We start from the raw sequence: 19779 nt of genomic DNA, 5'->3' as shown, positions 1-19779 counted from the left end.
GGCTATCAACTACATTGTTTGGTTTAACGGAATCAAGATTAGCATTATTTAATAAAACAGGTTCATCAACTCTGGGCTTAAAGGGCCCTTCATAGTTTGAACTACTCCTTAGAGTAATTTCAAATGCTTGATCCGTAGGCCTATTCGGCTGTGCTGGCAGAGCTCCCTGTTGGCGGGCTTGTAGAGTAGCGGAGAGTTGCGCAATTTGATTATCCATAATTTTATTGTGCGCTAGAATTAGATCAATTGTCGCGTCTCTGCTCTCCATGTGCTTTTGCATATTAGCCAACATTGCTCTAATTTCCACCAGAGAAGGGTCAGAAGATGGGGAGGATTGTTGTGGCTGGTTCTTCTGGCTAGCATTGGGATGATAATATTTCTGCTGCTGTGGCGCCTGTGGTTCTTGTGGTGGTGGATTTTGAACATTAGTGCTCCGGTAGGAAAGGTACAGATGATTCCGATACCCAGGATTGTAGGTGTTGGAGTATGGGTTATTCTGCCTATAAGCTTGGAAGGCATTAACTTGCTCCACGGAACTCCTGCAATCTTGCTCCCAATGACCTACAATACCACAATTTTCACAGAAAGCCTCATTAGAATAATTATTAATTGCAGAAACATTAGCTACATTAGCAGTGCTCAGATTATCTAATTTTTGGCAAATAGAGGTTAGTTGAGCTTGCAAAAAGGATACAGAGTCGACACTATGCTTCCCCTTGTTAGCAAATCCTCTAGGATTCCCATATTGGTAATTGTGTATCGCCATATCTTCAATAACCTGACCTGCATCATCAACATTAAGATTCATAAATCTCCCACTAGCTGCAGAGTCTAAAATTATTCTAGAGGAATTTCCAATGCCGTTATAAAAGGCTTGGATTAACTGCCATTACGCTAAATTATGGTGAGGGCATTTTCTTTGTAAGTCCTTGAACCTCTCCCAAGCCTCATATAAAGATTCATCGGCTTCTTGGGCAAAGTTCTGAATCGCACTCCGTAGTACTGTTGTTCTCTCTGCAGGATAATACTTGTTATAGAAATTCAAAACAAGAGTTTCGCAGTCAATTATACCAAGTGTAGTTCTATTTAACCCATTAAACCACAATTTAGATTTTCTAGTTAAGGAGAAGGGAAAGAGAATCTCCCTGATTTGGTCTTCAGTGACCCCGGCTTGCCTAATGGTGTTGCAATATTGACAATAGTCGGCAATGTGAAGATTCGGGTCTTCACCCTTGGCTCCACTGAATTGCTTCCTCTCTATCATCGTTATAAATTGAGGTTTATTTCAAATTGAATCCCATCAAGAGCCGGAGTAGGGGTGAGATGTGGAAAGTCCGTAAGCTTTGGTTGTGAATAATCACTAAGCTTCTTTAGAGCCGTCATCTCTGATTCTGCGTCTGATGATGCCTCTAAATCGCAGGAATCAGTTGGAGGATCGCGGTGATTATTGTTATTATCACCAGAATCCGCCAGGATTTGCTTGTAGAGATTTTTCTGTCTATGGAAGGAACGTTCAATCTCAAGATCGAATGGGATGTAACCTGATCTGGAACACCTGGGCATAAACAAAAACTAGAAGCAAATATGAGATTTGTCTCGGAGAACTAACGCTCTCTGAGACAAAAGAAAAATAATCTAGACTACAAAAACAATCAGAAATAAAAATAAAACCGTTTCCCCGTCAACGGCGCCAAATTTTGACAAGGTAAAGTCGTATCCCCTAATCAAAAGTAAATATCTAAGTCCTCTAACTAAAGTAGATAGGGAAGTAGGGTCGATCTCCACAGGGAAACAAGTTTTTTTACTCCTAATTAATTATTATAATCTAAATTATTTAAGTAACCAATATTTATAATTGAGTATGAAACTAAACTACAAAGAATAGGAATAGGGAGAAAACAATATATAAAAGGATCTAGGGCATAGGTTCACCAATAAATAATACTCCAGGGTAAAACATAGTAATCAATCATTAACATTGCATAAATAACATGATTAACAGGCTCTCGCAATTTATTAATCAACATAGATCTAACAGGCTCTCACAATTTACTAGATCTAAGTTCTTATTGAAAATAGCCTTTAATATCAAATTAACATCTGCTCGATTCATCAATTTAATATTGCTATACTTTTACAAGCCGCAATTGTAAAACATTAAAACAATTCAATTGCAATACCAATAATCAATAATAGTCAATCATCAATGCATCAATTAACCAGATTGTAAAAGGGCTTTCGCTACGTATTACAATCACATAATTAATTTACCGGTATTAAATCTCATCTCTCGAATCTCGACTTAACCATTTATAAATTAACCTGCCTATTGAAACTAGACCTAAACATCAATTCTCATCTCTCGAATCTTGAATCAATATTGTCAAACTCATGCATAAAAGATAGGCTTAATCTAGTCATAGAGCATTAAATCAATCAATAGGAAATTAATCTAGCATTAATAATTAACAACAACAAATTACCCCTTCATATTAATTATGGATCCCCATAAACCCTAGAAATTAAACTACTCACAAATCATCATGACTAAACTAATCAAATAAATAAATAAAAGCATAATCAAGGGAATAAATAAAATAACTGAAATTAAAGAGGAAGAAATTGTTACCAAAAAGTAATCTGGAATTAATGGAAGAATTAAGAACAAAAGTTTAGAGAGAGAATTCTAAGAGAATAATTAAGAGAGTAAAGAAAGAGTAAAGAGGAAAAGAAGAGGTCAAGAAGAAAAGATTATCCTAAAAACGTATTACGGAGGAGTATTTATACTCCGCACAAAAATCCTAAACTAAAACAAATTAAAACGACGTTAAACATCAACTAATAAAACACGCGCCCGATCGGGCGCGCCTTTTTTATCATAAAACAAATCTCACGCCCGGCCGGGCGCGTCACCGGGCGCTAGCCTAAGCTTCTCCCGCCCGGCCAGGCGTGCCTCCGGGCGCCAGCCTAAGCTTCTCCCGCCCGGCCGGGCGCGCCTCCGGGTGCCAAATTTTTTTGCCGAGCGGCTCATTTGGGCCACTATTTGGACTTCGATTGGGCTCCAATTCTTCGGGCCAATCTGGGTTTCCTCTTTGGGTCTTGAATACTCGATCCAAATGCCCCGGTATCACCTATACCGAGCCCTTAATCACCGGTTCGATGGCTCTAACCGGCCCTGGGCTATAAACTCTGGTCGTGCTTCTCCAATGCTCGTGATTGCTCCAAAATATCTCGGGAAAATACTCCAAAAGCATAAATCCCTGCAAAAGTCAACCAAATCTACGAAAACAATAGAAAACACCAATTAGTAATAAAAGTGGCTCTAAAGAGACAAAAACACTACTAATTACGACCAAGGGACGGGGGTAAAATACTATAGAAAATGGACACATCAGGGGTACCAGAGTTCGGCACTCCTAAGAACATGGCTAATGAAATAGACTGGGAGCTTATTGTCGTCTCTCTCAGAAAGGAGAACAACACTGAGGGCATGATTTGAGACGGCTAGGTACATGAAAAGCGTCTCTTTTGGTAGAGGGCTAACAAGCCTTGGCATGGAGTGTAAATATTCTATCAATTTCTGAAAGGTCGCCTCAGCATCATCTCTTCATTCAAATCTAGTATTCTTCCTGATTTCCTGGAAGAAGTAATGGCATTTGTCACCTGACCGGCTGAGGAATCTCCTTAGCGTAATCAGACAACAGGTAAGCCTCTGAGCTTCCTTAACAGTGCGGGGTGACTTCATGTCAATCATTGCCTGTATCTTCTCGGGGTTAGCCTCTATCCCCCTTTTATTAATCAGGAATCAAACAACTTCCCAAACTCAACACCAAAAACAGACTTTTAGGGATTTAACATGACCTTATGCCGCTTGAGTGTGGTGAAGGTTTCTCGGAGATCAGTAAGGTGATCCGTCTGTAGATTTGATTTGACTATCATGTCATCAATATATGCCTCTACATTCCTCCCAATCTGATTAACGAAGATAGTATTAATCATCCGTTGGAAAGTAGCCGGCGCATTCTTTAAGCCAAACGACATCACAATATAGTAGAATAACCCCTGATCATTGACGAAGGCCGTCTTCTCTTGATCTTTTTTCCACAGGGATATCTGATGGAAGCCGAAGTAGGCATCCATAATACTCATCAAGGCATGACCGGCTGTAGAGGACCAGACTGTCGATCTTTGGGAGCGAATAATTGTCCTTTGCAAATGCCTTGTTGAGGTCTGTGTAATTAACACGCGGTACCATTCGGCTTCTCTACAAGCACAACATTCGCAACCTAATCGGGGAGGTTACATGGCCCAATAAACCCAGCGTCCAACAGCTTTTTTACTTCAGTAGCTGCCGCCTGACTTCTCTCCTCGCCGTGGTTTCTTTTCTTTTACTGGATGGGCTTCTTTTTTGGATCCACGGCAAGTTTGTGGACTCTGAGATCCGGGCTGATGCCTGGCATCTCCACCACCTCAAAGGCAAAGATTTCTTTGAATTCTTTCAGCAGATGGTGTAAGTCTGCACCAAGCCTTTCAAAGGCAGTCGTCCCCACCTTAACCGTCCGCTCTGGACGGCTTTTGTCCAAAAGGACATCAATGTGCTCACCAGCCGGCTGGGGAAGGAGATCATCTTACTGCTCCCGGTCAGCGATTGCTATTTCTTTTCCTTCTTCACCTCCACCAGCTTTTCAGTTTTTCTTTTATTTTCGGCTGCTGGAGGGGGTGAATCAGGGTCCTTGACATCGTCAAGGTCTATTAGCTCCTTCAGCTGACCGGCTGCAAAAACAGTCGGCTTGACATAAGAGAGATAGCACTCTCTTGCTGTCTTCTAATCCCCGTTCAGGGAGCCAACAGTGCCATCATCCCTTTCATACTTTATAAGCATGAGAGTTGGGATGATGACGGCCTTGCACTCGTTTAGAGTGGGTCGGCCAAGAATGATGTTGTAGGCGGTCAGCTCTTTAACCACTAGGAATCGAACAACCATGTGTCGCCCTTGTTTCTTCTCCCCAGTCGGATGGGAATGTCAATTTGTCCGACTAGGTGCACGACCCCTCCCCCAAAGCCAACTAATGGGTGGGAGATGTCGCGCAGGCCGTCCCGCTTGTACTTAAGCCGGGACAGACACTTGTAGATAATGAGATCAAAAGAGCTACCCGTGTCTATCAGGATCCGGCCAACCAGCAGGTTGGCGACCTTGCACAAAATGACAACTGGGTCATCATGCGGTCGGCGAAATTTGCCCCGATCCTTCTCAATAATGAGTAAGTCTAGGAATGTTCCACTTGAGGACCCTTGTCCATCATCAACTGAATGGATCATCTTCTTCATATGATCCTTAGTGCCCCGGATGGTGTAGATCGGATCCTTGTTAGTATCTGAACTACTAGTAGTCTGGACAGTTTTTACGACTGCCCCGGATTCGTCTTAGAATCCACTTTGGACTTCAAGACATAAGACTTCAGCAAGCCCTTGTCAGCCAGACGGTCCAACGTTCGCTTGAGACTGTAGCGGTCGTTGGTTTCATGGCCACCTCATGATGGAAGTGGCAGAATTTATTCTTGTTCCACGACTGAACGGAACTCTTTATAGGATTCGGCTTCTCAATGGTCAGCCGGTCCTTCACCTCTGTAAGATGGTGTGGCAACCTTTATTGAATTCATACCGCGAGACATACAGTTTGAATTCTTTCTTCTTCTTTTTAGACGGCTGATCAAGTTCCTTAACCGCCCAAACTTCTTTTCTCTTTTAGCTCTCTTCAGCTTTTTGAGCCGGCTGAGCAGACCGAATCTCCTTTTGTTTATCAGAATTCTTTGAGTCAAACTGTGTGCTGGACGAGCAAAGGTCAGTAGCTTGCATAAAGCTCTCCGCCTCTATCAACGCCTCTTGAAGGGTGAAAACCCTTTTACGGACAAGATCGAACTTAAAGGTCATCCCGTCATTCAGACCCTTGAAGAAGTCTGTATAGGCTACCTCGTCAGACAGCCCCTGGATTTGAATTCTCACCAGGTTGAACAGCCTGACATAGGAGCGAAGCCCTTCTCTATCTCCCTGTCGGATGGTGCTCAAGTCAAGACTTGTCTTTTTGGCAGGGATGTTCATCGAGAAGTTGGAGGCAAATAGGAAGGCAAGCTTCCAAAAGCTATCGATGCACCCGGCTGGCAGGTTAACAAACCATTGTTGGGTAATGCCCTTCAATGTAGCCGAGAAGCACCGGCACCACATAGCATCTTCCAGCCCCTGCATGTGCATGAGGTTGGAGTAGGCCATGAGGTGGTCCTCCGGGTTGGTTGTACCATCATAAGCACCCACCAACACATTCTTAACCTTGGTCGGTTGTGCGGCGTCGGTTATCTCCTTGGTGAACGCAGAAATTTGTTCACCAAGTTTGAGCAGTTATAGCTGCCAGTCCAAAGGTTGGACGTTACATGCCGCCTGACCCCCAAAGAGGGCCGACTGAATGAAATGAGGGGAATACAGGCAGTAGAACATAGGGGGTACATACGATGCATTCACGATCATTAGAGGCCCAGAGTGGACGGTATTACCGCCTGTATGGCTCTCATGCAAGGATTGAGTATTCCTTGCGGATGTATTCTTGAAGCTGTCTAGAAAGCTCGAAGTAGAGGCTGGATTAGACAGCTCCTGACTTCTCATGCGGGTGATGATTTCCCAGGCATCAGGTGTTTTAGGGTTTTTTATGTCCCTCGGGAGAGTTACGGCTCTAGACTAGATTCAGCAAGGACGCCTGTACCTGCTAAGAAAACAGATCACCGAATGGTCAGTGATCCGCCTCCGAAGATTAAGTTAGTACGGCATTCGGAATAAAACGTGCTGAAATTAAGTTATCTGCTCGAATTCCAAGCTCAGGTGCTGTCTGTTTCGTGAGAACGACAGCTCTGTAATTAATACAATGTAACGTCATGTGTCCCCATAAATGAGGGGTATGTCCCTATTTATAGGGTCTTTAGGAAGTGTTCCCTCCCAAAGGTTTGATGACCTAGGGATTAGGGCACGCCGTTTTGCGGCACCTTAAAGTTTTGGCCTTGAAGGCCGTCTTTTCAAAAGGGTTATCTAAGTGATACGTGTCACACATCCTGAGGGGCCATTTGGGCGCCTCCAAGGACGACACCTGTCGCTCTCTCATTGGTCCACTTAGAGCTAGTAAATACCTTAAATCAGGAGCTATATCTGCTTGACACGTGTCACCATCTGGAAGGTCCAAGCTAGCGCCCCTTCTAGTGACACATGTCAAACGTTGATTAGGCCACTTTGTAAGGTATAAAATACCCAAAACATTTGCCCCTCACAGGGGTCACGTGCTTGGCACATGACGCCTGCGACAGGGGCGGAGCTAGAAAATTTTTATTAGGGGGGTCAAACTTAGTATATGTACTAATTTTTGTAATGTCAAAAAGAGTGAGACCAATTCAAGTATTAAAAAGAAAATTAAAAAAAAAAACAAAGTAATGAAAATATTTGAAAAAGGGATTCTAATGTTCTAGAGTAGCGATATAATCTATTTAATGCAGGACACGATGGCTAGAACAAAGCAGACGATCAGGAGATATAGGACGGATGGTTCTTAGTAACATTTGGAAAGTGAGATTATTTTTTCGGACGGCTCCATTAGGGCGCCTGTCTCCGAAATTAGTAAAGACCCCCCTACCAACATCAGCACTCCCATCGACTCATTTCTAGAGGAGTGTGATGAAGAATATGAGAACCCCGGGCCGACTGGGAAGAGCCGTCTGCTTCCAGGCGGCATGAGCGTTCTCCTTATTACTTGCACGTTGCCGAAGGCAGGCGGAAGATCATGAAAGATGATCTTGGAAAGTTTCTTTCTACCCATCTCATGGGACATGGGTTCATATTGTCCGTGTCGGATGCTATAGACTCGATCACCTAGCTTGAGATGGCCTACTATGGTGACTAGTGCTTCGGCTGCTACGGATACCAGCTGGGAATCTGGCAACTAGCCCTTAATTCTTAGGTTAACATTCTGGGCTACATTGCCGCCTTTGAGATACTGATTGTGGCGCTTAGCTTCGAGGCGTTTGCTCATATGCAGTACCTGAGCAGGACTCCAAATGCAAGCGAGATCGGCTAGTTTACTCTAACCAGCCATACCCGTTATATGATGACCCTGGGGAAGGAGAACAAATGGAAGGACTGGAGGTCCAAGTTTTACATAATCTCTTCCACAGATTTCCAAAAGAACAGGCGGTACAACCGCTGGACCCAATATCTGCCCCTCCTTGCTAGGAAGAAAGCCATTCTGCCTATTCCTAAGCAGGCACAGGAGGAGATTTTTGATCGGGGACTTTTACTGTGGCCGTCCAAACAAACAAAGAGACGGGGGTCAAGGAAGTTACCCCCCAAAGTTATATTCCCCTATTCGAGTGGCTCTCGGAATGGACGTACTTGGCCGCCTGTGGCCTTAGTACAGAGAAGCCGAGAGGTTGCTGGCAACTTGAATTTATCAGCTTTGTTACCCACATTGTTTCATTTCTAACCCATGTTTTTTTTGGTGAAAACATAGCAATGGCAAAGCTTCCTTCTCACAAGAAGCCGGCTGTCTCTGTAGCCTTCTACCGCTTAAATCTCAAACGAGCGGATGAGTAGCTGCCAAGCGGCACTCCTCAGGTAGCAAGTTCTTTAACCTTGAAATTTCTTCAATTAATTACTTAGTGTAATTTTTCTCAAGGTCTCACATTAGAGTTCTTTGCAGGGTGGCTCATCAAATCCTACCCGTTTTCTCAGCCGGATCCCAAACTGCACAAGCAGTCGGCTGGCGAAATTTCCCAGAGTCGCCGAAAACATGTTCCCACTAAGCCAAAGAAGGGAACGGGCGCCTCTTCCCTCATTCACACTTCAACAAGCCGGACACTCAGCATCGAGTGTAGAAGAGTGGCAAGCAGCCACTCACCACTGCTGGCGCACAGCAGGCGGCATCGAAGCCGCAGGGAGAGAAGAAGGTAAGTTATCCAACCATCCGATCATAATTTTCAAAAAACACAATTGTCTTCAAAAATCTTAACTTATTGTATCTCCATTGACAGACGCTCTAGCGAGGCCAACTGTCCTTCAGAGGACCAAGCGGATGCTCAGGACGCTTGATCCTGAGGATAAGGCGGTCGTCAAAGGAGTCGGCACCCTTGACCTCAACGCCATAATGGCGCTTCTTTGCGAGGTAAGACTTTATCTTATGACTTATGTTTATTGCCGAATGGTTTCTGATGAATTCTTTTGCTTTGGAATGACTGTAGGCTATGCTGCGCGTGAGCGGTCTTAGAGGGCTACTCAACGAAAAAACCAAAGAGGTAAAGGCAGCGAACGCTCGGGCCGCCTCTACCCTGGAAAAAGCTCATTTTGAGACTGCTCGAAATGAGATTCTGACACTTGATATGTTGTATTCCCAGGCGTTGGCAAATCTGCATGTTCAGCAGAACTTAGACGCGCCGAGGCAGCGGGTGAAGGAACTTTTAGATGAGGTCAAGGGACTTAAAGAAAAGTTGGAGCCCCTCCAGGAGGCAGAAACCAAGGCAATTAACTTTGGGGAGACGGTCAAGAGACTCCGAGGGCGGTTGCAAAACCAAGAGAACCAACTCCCGACCAAGTATAGGTCCTTGATGGAGGAGGAGAAATAGGCCCTGGTCAAGCAAATGATGGAAGACAACGAAGCCATCATGCCTGCAGCCTAGGCAGTTGTGCAGCCGTCAACCGATTATCGGACTTGGAAGATCCAGTTTGATAAGACAAATGACGAGTTCAATGCCTGACTCCTTAGGAAAGCTCAAGAGGCGGCCGAGCGAGAGGCGGCTGACGAGCGGAAATCGTAGGTCGTTATCTACCCTTCCCAAAAGTCAAACTAAATTTGTAAACACTTAACCAACCCTATACTAGTATATGGTAAGTCAAAGGTCAAACCCAAAGGAATGGTGGGCGATTGCCTATTGTCTATAGTCAAGCTATCTCGAAGTCTAGAGATAGGGTGTGAATTCTATACTAGGACAAACACGACAATTAAACGAGAAGAAATCAAATGTAATAAGCACTAGGGCTAGGATCCACATGTAGTCATAATGGAATCAACTAATTGGGAGGTCAAATTGGCTAAGTCAAACAATGTGAGGGAAGACCAATCATGCAACCAATAGAGCATATCCACCTATTCTCCTAGAGGTCTAACTAGCGTCAACTACGATAAACTCTAGCTAGGAAACTTCACGAGACACCTCAATCGTGTAAATGCAAGCCACAAATCAGTGGTTTGTATCAATGTGAACTTACAATGCAATCTAGTGCAACAATCAAAGTTGGCCAATCTTCAATCAATCACACACATGTACAGGATCATCAACCAAATTTAATCACATTATCAACTCCATCAATTATCCCCAATTAGCACTAATCCATTACTCATACATGCTTCACCATTACCCTAGCAAGCAATCTACTCACTAGCCATTGAAATCAAAATCAAAACAACACTAAGCAACAAATTCATCATGATCAAATCAAACACAAATCCATTAAACTTCAATCAAACTTGAACATTCAACAAACAATTCAAATCAAACTAAAGATCAAACTAAGGATTGAATTAAAGAAAAGGAATCCTTACAAACTTGATCAAAAATCAGAGGAAATAGAGAAATCTTCAATCATCAACAATCCACCATGAAATTCTCTTTCTAAAAATCTAGAGTTTCTCTCTCTAAAAATCTCTCTAAATTTTTATCCAAAAACTAATTCTCATTCTCCTCTCCCTCCCCACTAAAAATAGAAGGAAAAACTATATACAGAAAAGATACAAAAGAAGAGTTAGTTAGATCGTCCCAAAAGAAACCCCGGAAGACGCGGTCGCATCAGAGGAAAGGCGCGGTCGCGGGAAAAAGGGTACGGAACAGGGGCCCTGGCAGGCGCGCCCGCGCCACCTAGGTGCGCGGCAGCACCACCTGCGTGCGCGCCCGCACCTGGTAGCAGGGGAGCCCCCCTCTTCTTCGTCCTAGATCATCCTCGTGCGCTCGTCTTTGTGATGATGATGAACACTAAGGTAGGCAGTCTTGAAATGGTTAATTTGGTGGGTTCATGCCAAAGATGATGCCCTCACCGCATACGTGCACCGATCTCTTGACTTGCTCCTTGCATTCCTTCAAACTTGAAGCTCCAAAAGGCGAACATGAGGCATCCAAATTAATGAGAAATATGAGAGGAAGGCTCGGGAATCCTTGGAAACACGATCATAACCTGAAAACAAACGAAAACAAACAAATAAAAGGGAAAAAGAACAAATAAACAAAGAAATGCACAAAACAAGGAAACTAACTATGGAAAGCACAAACTAAAAAAATGAAGAACAAAACTAAGAAAAACTAAGGAAAAGAGCTATAAAATAGCATGAAAATTATCCTAAAGAGGCCAAATGAGTGCCATAAATGACACTCATCAAATTCCCCCAAGCTAAACTTTTTCTTGTCCTCGAGCAAAACAAAGCAAGAAAGGATAAGGATGAAAGACTTATTTAAAAAGAAAAAGAAAGACTCAAGATGAGAATATACACTAAGACTCACTGTCGTAGGAATCACGGTTGTTTTTAGCTACAACAAGCCATTTTAAACCCCTAGATCGCCCTAGAGGACGGGTAATGCTCTCGTAAGGGTATCCTAAGAGTTTACCCAATACTCTCCCCCAACATCCAAGAGGCAAAACCATAGAAAGAAAAGAAAAAGGATAAAAGGAAAACAAAACCTTTGCAAAATGGACTTACAAAGAGATATAAATGCAAATGAATGAAAATCTTTCTCAAGTAGTCAAGGTATGCACTTTTTTAGAATATTCAAGGTTGATTGAAACATAGGGTATGCTAGGCATAGGAACTAGACATCACAATCCACGTTAATCCCAATCGATCTTACCGCGTTCTCCCCACTAGTCTCAAATCTCCCCTTAGCGAGCATCCCAATGATTCCTCGAAGGAACCGGAAAAAGAGATTTATTTATGCTACTCGACAATCTTGACTATGCATCCCCTTTCCTTAGGCAATGACCCATGATTCCCTCCCCCGAATAGCGACTCAACTTCTAGATCGAAAGGGCTTTCCCAAAGGTTGTAACGTAAGGCATAAAGGGTGAAGGTAGGATAAAATTTAAAAATTTGGCGGTTTTCCTAAATAGCGAAGCAAAAGGGTGATCAATCCTCAACATCACGATCAAGAAATCACCAAACAAAAACGAAAACACCCCCAAGCTTATTCAAAGCTAAACTCACAAGAATATGTACAAAAAGCGTAAACGCTTCTCCCCCAAGCTTAAATGAAGCATTGTCCTCAATGCTTAGAAGGAGAAAAGAATACATCAAAATGTTTCCGAATTTTTCACTTTTTAAATTTTTTTTTTTTTTTTTGTGTAAAGCTTTGCTTTGTCCTTGCCTTTTTCTAAATTCGGACGACCTTTTTTTTATATAGCACTTATTTGTCCATGCCTTTAATAAGGACGGCTTTTACTCATACTCATTTGCCATTATTCTCAAAGAAAACATAATCAAAAACTTGCATCAATGGAACCACATATCCCAACTATATCACCACAACCTCCATCAAGAATGATCAATTGCTTCACAAAAACAAGAAAAGAATGAAAATGAAACAAAAGGCCTAAGATCTAAAGATGTGGCTTGAAAAGAAGGAAATAGGCTCAAATGGTTACAAGAAGGCAAATGTAAACCCAAAAACAAATATTAAACAAACTATCCTAAAAATGAAAAATACCACCCCGAAAAAGGTGCCTTTGTCCTCCCTAGATAGCTCGGTCTCGGGTTTAAGAATCATAAATCAAGCTTTATGGATTAGGTTTGCAATAGTCAAGGATCCACGCCGCTCATACAAAATAGGTTGAAGGCTTGAAAAACGATGAACCTCACATGGATGTAGCAAAAACTCACTAGTGGTGTCAAATCGACTATAGGGAGCAACTACCAACATGCCACAAACAAGTAGAATCCGGCTTCATGATCCTCCTAGTTCAAACCAACTACCCTAGCATACACCTATCCTAGAGTCAACCAAGCATAGTCTCAAACCGTGCATACCTTTACTACCTAAGAAGAAACTCGTTCAACAAACAAAGTCTAATGTACAAAGTCCAATTCATAAGGAAAACAAAAATGAAAAATAAGCCTCAAAAGCATACCACATACCAAGACAAGAACAACGTAAAAGGAAAAGAAAAGAAAAGGAGAGCCATAAATAAAGGAAGAATAGGAAAAATTGAGAAAGGAACTAGAAAGCAAGTTAAACACATATATCCCAATCGACATACAAGTGATCGAATGACAACATCGTCAACGATCCCAAACACATTACTTGTTAACAAGCAATCATCCTCGAACCGTTCAACTTCCCCTAAACTAAACCTAATCTATGCATCCAAAGAAAATAGTGAGAAAAATTAGAAAGGTCTCACCGGGCTATCCATGCTTAGCATAATAAACAAAGGCGATAGAAAGAACCACCTTTGAGGCGCTCCAAAATCGTAAGCATCATCAAAAAGCCATGTAAGAACAAGAAAAGTAAAAGAAGCTATAAACAAGGAAAAAGGTTAGTAACTTCAAAACAAAAGAAAAAGATACTAAAAAGTACAACTAAACGAAGCTAACAAAAACACTAAACGACTGAGCAAAACTAGGCTAACAAAAACTAAAACGGAAAATAAAGAAAAACTAAGTAAACAACTAAACAACTAACTAACTAAAAGGCACTAGACTACAATATTTGGATTCAAAGGGATTTGGTTCAAGGGTTTTGGATATAAGGGAACAAGAAACAATCAACATCATCACAAGGAAATCATCACAACAACAATGGCAAAACAAACTCATGGGACTAGCAACAATCATCAACAAGACTAGAGATCAAGATAAGAAAACCATCATGCAAGAGGTAAATAAAATACAAGGTAAGCAACAACAACAAATATTGGCAACCGAGATACAAATAAGTTCCCCCAAGCTAAACATGAATACATCTCAATATCCCACCAATACAAATCAAGCACATAAACATAAGGGATGGAGGTAAGAGTCACAAAAGAGAGGGAACTAAGACTCATCATTACCACCACCACTTGGCTCGGCTTCATTAGAATCATTGTTGCCCATTTAGTCATCGAAAGTTGGGGGTGATTAAGGAGCCCAACCTCCGGTGAATCCCTCGGGCCAACCATAATGCCCCTTGAAGTTATCTTGCTGCCAAGGGGCAAGAGATGTGAATTTCTCGGGCAAGGTAAGCTCAAATGGATGGTTAGGGTGCACATAGGGGTAACTAGGGTCACCCCTATAGTCACACTCTCCGGGAGCACAGTAATCAAAGTAACCATGCTCGTCCGGGTAAGAACGAGACTCGGTATCGGGCTTTAAAGGACCTTTCCAATAAGGAAGCCCATGCAAAGGTATAGGACCTTGCTGGGGCAGAAAGTAAGGATAGTTAACCGGGGGAGTGATGCTCCCTCGGTTAACCTCTGCATCATAGAGTTGTTGTTGTTGAATGAACATACCTTGTTGCATTTCGGAAATACCTCGCATTTGAGAGTAGAGGGCCTCAAAATCTTGGTCATACATTCCCTCCAAGCGGATTTGCAACCCACTCATTTGGTTACTAAGGGCCTCCAAGTTAGAGCTAGCAAATTGAGGTTGGTGCACTTGCCCTTGTTGTTGTTGTTGTTGTTGTTGATGTTGGTGATGACTTTGTTGTTGTTAATGATGACGTTGTTGTTGTTGATGTTGTTCTTCCTCATCTTCTTCTTCTTCTTCTTCTTCTTCCTCATCGAAGTCAAAGAAGGGGCGACGAAAGCTCTTGGGGACATGCCACACATTAGGGGTGTCCGTGCGGTGGAGAGATGTCAAAGATGGGTTGGGAATGTAGCACCAATGCTTGTTATTCCGAAGCCACTCATAATGCCCCTCCTCATAATGCTTGGAGATAAATTGAATTTGCCCCAATTGTTTCATATCAAGGTACACGGAGTCGACATCTCCAACCGGCTTGCCATAAGGCAAATGATGATCAAGGTGGAGGTTGGTCAAGAGCCTAGTGACCATTCCCCCACAAGGAATCTCCCCAGTGTCCCGGTCTTGCAAGGCTACACAATAAGTGGCAAAGATGTACCCCAAGTTCAACCGGCCACGATATTCTCCTCTAGTGGCCAACCATAGAATTTTGAGCTCCAATTTGCTCATCTTGCCCAACTCTTGCTTGGGGAAAACCGAGTACCCCAAAAGACGGTGAACAACCCAAAGACAAGGTTGGTACACATTGCTAATCTTGGCCCGCTTGGTGACAAACTCACCACCTCCGGAGATATCGTCCCACTAAGAATCCTGATCTTACTCCTCAAAAATATAAGGCTCTAGATCCAAGATGTCACCATGAGGATCAAAATCTAGAGCAACGTTGAATTGCTCTAAGGAGTGGTCGAAGAAGTTGTTGAAAATTTGGAATTGAACCCTATATTGACCTTCTACGAGAACTATCTCAACCGTAGCAAAGAACTCGAGAGTGGGCTCAACATAGGTGCGGTAGCTATGGGAGATGAATGTGCCATCCGAAGGTTGATCAACAACTCCCTTACATCCTCATCAATCCCCAACGCGGACATGTCGGGTTTGAAGTAGTGTCTTGTAGGTTTGAGGGAGCGGTTTTTCTTTAATTTATGGTATCGGTTCTTTTATTTTTTATCGTGGAGTTTTCTTTTGGGTGGTGGAGTAGGGTTGCGTGTTTGGGAGGTGGATGTGCTTGGGGTAGGTTCATCAATGGAGGTGTTTTTGTTTTTGCGTTTCTTGACAAGGTTTTTGAGGACTCTCGACATGATGAACTTCAAGTGCAAGGATCACAAAAAACCAATCACAAAATTCCCACAACAATCCGGAAAATCACCAACCAAGAACTTCAATATCCACAAATCATAATTCCAATCCAAATTACCAAACAACACCAAACAACCAACAATTTCATCCCACACAATCAACAAACAACACATTGTGCGGTGAAATCAAACGACAAACAACTCAAATAATCAACCAAAAATCAATATCAACCATCAAAATCATCAAAGTTGGTACTACCACTATTCATGCTCATGAACAAATCAAAACTTGCAAATATATGACATAATTAAGCAATTAAAAGCTAGAGATGATGATTATACCATAAATGAAGCATGATTGAACCACTTTTAACCACCAATTTCCACCAAATAGAAAAACCCAAATTATACCCAAGTAAGGAGGATAGAGATTGGAGGTTTAATTTGATGAAAGTAGTATGAATTTAAAGTAGTATGAAAATGTAGAAGGTTTTACTGAATTTGGAGTGAAATTTTGAGTGATTTGACTTGAAATTTGATGAGTTATTGAAGTGTGTGGTGCGGTCTTGAGAGTTTTAGGATGATGGGGGTCGAAGCAATGAAGGAGGAATAAGGGGAAATAAAAGAAGAAAAGGAAAGAAGGAAGATAAGGGGGCACGGGCTGATGCGCGCCCGCACCAGCCAGATGCGCGCCTGCACCATCCAGGTGCGCGCCCGCACCAGGCACGTGCGCGCCCGCACCTGAGCCCAGCCAAGCTCTCTCTTCTTCTCCTTTTTTTTCAAGTTCTTGGTGCGTTCATTGGTGGGTACACGAATAATGATGATGGTAAACACCAACATAAGAAGTAGAAAAATCCCGTTTTAATGGGTTCAAAACTAGAATTTCATGAACCCTCCATAAGAACCCACCAAGTGCAAACTTCCTTCAACATTAAAGCACAAAATCCCTAACTTATCTCACCAAGATTTTTACCCTTTTACCTCAAATTTCGATAAAATCGAGTATAATCACATCAAAAACCGCAAAACACCTTCTCATTCTTCATGCTCACTTGATGAAATCCAATCTCGAAAATGCAACCTACAAATCCAATCAAGTAGAAAAGTGAAAGAAAAGAAACCAAAAGAAGGAAAAATTAAGAAAAATTCAAAAATCAAGAGGAAAAGTTAGAAATCTCCGGGTTGCCTCCCGGGAAGCGCTTGCTTATGGTCCTAAGCTCGACCCTTCCTCCAAATCATGGAGGGTCAAAGAACACCACCTTCTTCAAGGTAGCGGAAAGAGAAAATTCTTTTTCAACTTCTAGCAACCCCTTGTTGTTGCTTGATGAAACTTCCTTCAAAGACTTTTCAATTACAAATTTTTCTTTCCGTAATTTCTTTCTCTCTCTCTTCTTCTTAGTATCACGAGCTTTTTTCTTTGGCTTGTTGTTTATTGTAGATGGTTCCTCACCATCCATACTCATGGAAACATTCTCTCCATCTTGAGGATAAAGCTCAAACCAATGAGGGATTTCGACTTCCTCCTCGTCCTTAAGCTTAGGAATCATCATTTTCTCTTCACTAACCTTCTTGCCATCAAAACTTGAAAGAACATCATCACAATTCTCAAGAACATCGTTAGTTGAAGAATTAATCATGCACACATTATCAATAGAGCGAGGGGAATTAGCACACATAATTCCTTGCACAAGAGACAAAGACTCATGCATTGGTTTCAACTCAAAGCTTTCCTCTTTCTTACAACCTCTCAAGGTAATACGGACTCCTTTCACATCTATTAAGGCTCCCGAAGTGGCTAAGAAAGGTCTTCCTAAAATGATAGGGATATGGTCATCTTTCGCAATCTCAAGCACAATGAAATCAACGGGAATAGTGAACCCTCCTATCTTAAGAGGAACATCCTCAACTCTCCCCTTTGGAATCATTATAGTCTGATCGGCCAATTGAAGTTATGTTAGATGGGAGGAGCTCACCTAACTTAAGTTTCTTGAAAATAGAATAAGGCATGACACTCACACTAGCTCTAAGATCACAAAAAGCATTATTAAACATTTTCCCTTTGATCTCACATGGAATAGAGAAATTTCCCGGATCCTCCATCTTCTTGGGAAACTCATTATGAATGAAAGCACTACAACAACTCCCAACTTCAACCAAATCAACTTCATTACACATTCTCTTCCCACTCAAAATCTCCTTAAGGAACTTAGAGTACCTAGGCATTTGGGTAATTGCATCGCTGAAGGGGATAGAAAGGTGAACTTCCTTAAGCATAGCAATAAAATTTCCAAATTGCTCATCAATTTTGTGCCTCAAGAATTTTTCTGGGTATGGAAGGTCGGGTCTCCACACTTCCTCATGCTCTTTCTCACTACTCCTCTTTTTCTCTTGCACCTCATCATAACTCACACTCTTAGACACAACCTTCTCATCTTCCACTCTTGGGTCACTCCTCTCCTCATCCTCCTCAATGGACCTAGAAGCTCCCTCATTAAGAACTCTCCCACTCCTATTGGTGATAGATTACATGGGTAGGTTCCACTCCTTGAGAAGGCAAAGAGGATGGACTAGCACAATCCTTTAGAGTGTTGGCTAGTTAGGTTATTTGTGTCTCAAGCATTTTGTTATGAGTCATCATCTCATTAAATTTCTTGTCACTCACCGTCATATATGTGTTGATGATCTTGGTTTGGTTATCAATCATTTCTTCCAAATTTGTCTTAAACGATGACGGTTGGGAATAAGAATTTTCACCATTGCCTTGAGGCTTTGAAACAAAACCGGGTAGGGGTCCCCTTTGGTTGTTATTTTGAAAATTTCCCCGATTTTGATTGTTGTTCCAATTGCCACGGCCTTAACGTACTATTGCCACCATTATGGTAATGATTACCAAAGCCTTGAGATTGACTTTGGTTACCATACCCATGACTCGGGTTTTGATTAATATAGCCTTGGTTGTTATAGTTACCTCGAAAACCTTGGTTTCCTTGTTTCCTATAGCCTCCATTGTTGTAGTTATCGAAACCACCTTGGGGGTGAGAATTCCTATTACTAAAATTCTTAGGTCCATCAAACCTTTGACCACCATTGGCATTAGACACAAAGTTCACATGTTTACATTCATTAATTTCAACATCATCACATCCATCAACAAAATTTTGAGAACACATGGAAGAATCATGATCATAAGATCCACAAGAATCACAAAATAGACAACCACTTGGCATGTTATTGGAAGTAGAAGGAGAAGAGTTAGAAAGTGTACCTCTCCCTTTGGATTGGGAGGGAAGACTCAACGAATTCATAGAAACACTCTAAAGCTTTACTTTGATTGACGTCACTTCCTTCCCTAGATTTGAAATTTGGAAGGACAAGTTGTTAATCGCGTTGAGATGATCCACCGAATAAACCGTCGAGCCACTCTTGCTCGTAGACTCTCTCTCTCCTTCTTGTCAATCTCTATAATATCTCACCACATCCTCAATTATGTCAACTACCTCTTCTTCCGTCCTATTCATTATAGGACCTCCAGCTCCTCCATCTAGGCATGACTTGCCTTGAGCACTCAAATCTCTATAGAAAATTTGTATCACTTGAAAGGTAGGAATTCCATGATGTGGACACTCTCTTTGGTACTCCTTGTACCTCTCCCATGCTTCATAGAGATTCTCATTATGCCTTTATTTTAATCCTTGGATCAAGGCTCTAGCCTCCACTGTCTTCTTTTGTGGGTAAAAGCAAGATAAGAAAGCTTTTGTGACTTCATACCACGTCCTAAGGGAATTTTGCTTAACCTCTTTATCCAACCACTCTAAGGCACGACCAATAAGAGAAAAGGGAAAAAACTTTAGCCGAATGAACTCTTGAGAAATGTCGTTCACCTTGATAGTATTACAATACTTCTCAAATTCCTTTAGG

The 19779-nt window shown here is 42.1% G+C and overlaps 2 non-coding genes across 2 annotated transcripts; both read left to right on the top strand.

Annotated features, from left to right (window-relative positions):
- Positions 1 to 896: 896 nt before the first annotated feature.
- LOC145633348 (small nucleolar RNA R71) lies at positions 897 to 1003 on the top strand. Its single transcript, XR_014112679.1, has one exon. It is a non-coding gene; the product is annotated as a small nucleolar RNA R71 (small nucleolar RNA).
- Positions 1004 to 19467: 18464 nt separating this feature from the next.
- Positions 19468 to 19573, top strand: LOC145633401 (small nucleolar RNA R71). The gene has a single exon (XR_014112729.1). It is a non-coding gene; the product is annotated as a small nucleolar RNA R71 (small nucleolar RNA).
- The last annotated feature ends 206 nt before the right edge of the window (positions 19574 to 19779 follow it).

Source organism: Chenopodium album, chromosome 5 (genome assembly GCF_948465745.1).
Source record: "Chenopodium album chromosome 5, dcCheAlbu1.1, whole genome shotgun sequence".
Taxonomy (NCBI): Eukaryota; Viridiplantae; Streptophyta; class Magnoliopsida; order Caryophyllales; family Amaranthaceae; genus Chenopodium; species Chenopodium album.
This window is presented reverse-complemented; position numbering and strand designations above follow the sequence as displayed.